General features: G+C 32.2%; 1 long non-coding RNA gene across 3 annotated transcripts; it reads right to left on the minus strand.

The window, feature by feature from the left end:
* LOC110267228 lies at positions 652 to 3,775 on the minus strand. Of its 3 annotated transcripts, none has more exons than XR_002354598.1 (6): positions 3,383 to 3,775; positions 3,235 to 3,304; positions 2,614 to 2,974; positions 1,558 to 2,482; positions 1,412 to 1,463; positions 652 to 1,105 (listed from the first exon to the last, which is right to left on the minus strand). It is a non-coding gene; the product is annotated as an uncharacterized LOC110267228 (long non-coding RNA). The 3 variants fall into 3 exon arrangements; XR_002354599.1 differs by having other exon boundaries at positions 2,614 to 2,716; positions 2,824 to 3,304; XR_002354597.1 differs by having other exon boundaries at positions 2,614 to 3,304.

Here is a 4,051-nt window from a genome sequence, read left to right on the forward strand (position 1 = left end):
ATAATTTAATTATCACTTTATAAATATATATTTTAGTTGGATTAGCTAGAGTAATAACAAATTTGGCTGAATGGAGAAAGATGTAATGATCCAATTATCGGCACATCAAAAATAATATCAACCGTCAAGTGTTACTATTCAATTGATCTATTGGATTTTAGATTCTATATTTATTTATATAATATTGAGCATGTCGCATTTGTTGTAATCAGATTTTATGTACACTACAAAATTTGTTATTTTGTGGCGATTTTTTTCAGATTGTGGTAGTTTGAAACCCTCACGAAAAGGACTGTGACAGTTTTTAAAACCTCCAAAATTTGAGGTATTACGAATTTATTTGTGGTGGTTTTATAAAACTCCTAAGACATTATTTAGCAGTAGATTATTGTCTGTTCAATGACAATTTTAAACTAATTTTTGTGACGATTTTTTCACTATTTTGTGACGGTTTAAAATCTCCGCAAACTAATTTTTTCAATTAAAAAAAATGGTTATTTATGTGGGTTTCAAACACCCCATAAACCTATTAATATTGAATAATTAACTACATTTGTAAGAGTATTAACACATTATTAAATAATTTGATCATGAATTTAAATAATAATAAAGAAACACATTATAACATTTTACAAAAGTAACATACCAAAGATAATCTTTATACAAGAATACATGTACATTAACTAAATTTTGTTTAGAAACATATGAAATTAAATCAAGCTAGCAATGCAAAAGGAAAATAACTAACTATTTGTGTGCAAGAAAATTGTATAGTGAGCAACATCATCTATCTTTAACACTTTGTACTCTCTTTTGTTCATAATGTAAGCCACAACAACCTTCCTAACTCCCACATATACACTTAGCCCAATTCAAAACTATAACAAGAATAACAAACAAAACTTCAAGTTTGAGGTTCATTACATTGCCTTGCTGAACTGAGAATGTTTGAAGCTGTGCCAAGCATGTGTTCACTATGATGGTGCTTCAACCTATTGGTAGCATTCTTATTAGGATCTTCACTTCTTCTACTTGTGTTACTGTGCACACTTTCCATCTATGTGCCTTTGACCTTTCTGAAACAATCGCCGCTTTATCTAGGAACCTGATCATCATCATCATCATGAAAAGAAAATAGAAAATAATAAGCATTGATGTTTACCCAATACAATTTACAAGTAATAAACTAATACTTTAATATATAACCACGGTCACTATCAGAATTTAAAACCCATGGAATGAGTGTTCAAAGATTATATAAAAGTTTAGTGGGCCCAACGTGTTGAATGAATCCTAACGTGCGCAATTGCTGGACCAAGTTGTGTGTTTGTGTTTGGCTTTATCATTTCCAGAAAATTATTAAGCTTTTAATTTGTTGTAATTAAAATATGTCTGAATTTCCATTCATTACCATGTAAATCCCTTGAAATCAACTCTTGAGCAGGAGGCTGTTGAGAGAAATCCTGTATATCAAAATCATAAAATCGCTAAGTTAATAGATTTGATGAGCTAAATGCAAGGTTTGTAGCATGTCTTTTGACTTTGCAGTAAGTTTACCAATGGAGGAAACACTTTTTCTGCTGCATGGACTTCCCAACACTGCTAGAAGATAGGCCTCTTTTTGCTCTTGCAGCAAACATCATCATACTAAAAACAAAAGTATAAGTATACAAACTGTAATAATCAGTTATCAGGTAACACAAGATACCATACATACTTGTGATATTAATTTCTATTTTTGAAAAAGTCATATTTTTTTCAATTTAAGTATACCCATTCTACCACCAAGAGGAACCTCTCTTCCTATCTCCTATTCATGTACATTTTCTGCCTTTGCCTTTTTTGCTTATGTGATCTACATTCTCTACTTTCATTTGTGTAGTAGATTATATCTATGATTTTGTGTTCTGTTTCATTTAATGACATGCTTTTCTAGAAATCTTAAATGTCTCTGATCCTAGTTTACAACGAATATCTTCAGCATCAAGACCATCGGAATTATCGAAATTTCCAAACATGAGGACGAAAAACAACTATCCGTTCCAGACTCCTTATATTCTTCTTCATCATCTATCAATTTGAATTAATTAAAATTCAAGTCATCAAACTATGGTAAGGTAAGAAACTAGAACATCACAAAATAAATTAATTAATCAATATAAAAAAAAGAGCAAACCCAAATATAAAAAGTTAGGTAAATAATAATAATAATAATAATAATAACAATAACAACAACATATTTCAACATTATCTGTTTACTGTGACCTTGTGGAAAGTACACCACACGGCTCCTAACTGCAGGTAAAGAAACAGGGGATGCACCAGCACATGCATGCCAAAGTTCTGAGTCTAGAATTGACTTTTTCTTTGCAAAAAGACCTCTAACTTCAGTTTTGATAAAAGCAATAGGAAGGTGATGAGTGTCGCAGAAATCATTGAACTCAATAACTTTCTCAAGACTAATATCTGTGAAAACAACAGCCTGCAAAATAAAATATATAAAAATACTAATATATCAAAATAAACTAGATAGAGATGCATTGATGATGGAAAATTCAAACAACAAACTTCAAATTAAATAAGGGAGAAACCAGAATCAGTATCTGTGTTTACCTGGCAGTTAAGATCTCTAAATCTTAATATACGCTCGTCATTAGTGACAACAACTTGAATGCTCTTCTCTAGCCAGTTTTTTAGTTCTTCAAGGATCTGGCCTCTGTAGAGTCTCAAACACTTATTATCTCTTCTTATCTTTCTTTTTTTTTTTCACGTCAAAGGCTAAATGATTAAAACAGAACAATAAATAAAAATAAAAAAGCATACTTCACTTTCAATCTGATGTATAGACCATGCGGTCAACGAAAAATGCTTCCATATTTCTGGTAGGCTTCTCCAACAGTCAGAGTGTAAACAACAGGAAGCAGTTCCTCCATGTTATCAATCAGAAGCTTATAAAACAGCCTCTCATTCCTTTCTTGAAAAATGACATCAGTGCAATGTCACATGTAAAATGGTGAAAAAGAATGATTGTTATAACTAAGAACCTTCTCATTAGTTCTTACAATAATATTACTGAATCTATTCATGAACACACTTTGAATTGATTATTTCAAGCAATTTAGAAACATATAGTTATAAAAAACCTGCAGATAAATCACAAGTTTCAGTTACTCGGTTGTACCTATTTTTCATGACAAATACAAGAGGATTTAAGGTAAAGTTATTCATGCTCACATGGATTTTTGCTGTAGACTAAGGCTCAAGGAAGAATTATCACTTCATTGATTTCCTTGAAATCAAAGTCCTATACATCAACACACCCTAATTCAAACTAACAATTAATTATGATAATATGACATATTTAACGAATTCAAAGCAATACCTCTATAATAGTGGCTGAACCAAATTTCTTCCTCCACTTGAGCATGCTAACACACATTAGATTTGTTTTCTTAATATAAAATTTCCTTGCCCTGAGGAATCTATATGAAAAAAATATAGAGTAAGCAACATAAGTAACAGCAAGATTATTTTGAGGAAGAAGAAAAGAAAAAGAAAAAACCTAAGCATCATGTGATAATCATCCTCATTCAACAGAGGAGGTGCAGTTTATGTGATCATAGACGTAGCCAATTTGAGATTTAGCAAACACCTCATGCAACATAGATGTTTCTAAATAAAATCAATTTATCAGGATTTCAATTAAGAGAATAAACAATTCATCATACAATTGGAGTGCTTGAGAATTTGAAACAATGTTATCAATTAAGAGATAATAAAAGAAGGGATAGAATGTCGATGAAAAACACGGGCATCATTGGCCAAGGAGAGTTAACCGAAGAGGCGCTTTCTCTCGATCTCAGAGGCTTGGGCGTTGCAATTGGATCTAGAAACGCGTTGATGATGGAGGCGCCTTAGCTCGATCTTAGTAGCTTTATGGTAGAAAGCAGAAAGGAGATGAACTTTAGCAGCGGCGATGGCAGCGATGGTGGCGACGGAGATGGCGGTGGAGATGTCTATCGCCGGCTTAGGGTTTGGTGAGCTCTCACCC

Source organism: Arachis ipaensis, chromosome B09 (genome assembly GCF_000816755.2).
Source record: "Arachis ipaensis cultivar K30076 chromosome B09, Araip1.1, whole genome shotgun sequence".
Lineage (NCBI taxonomy): Eukaryota > Viridiplantae > Streptophyta > Magnoliopsida > Fabales > Fabaceae > Arachis > Arachis ipaensis.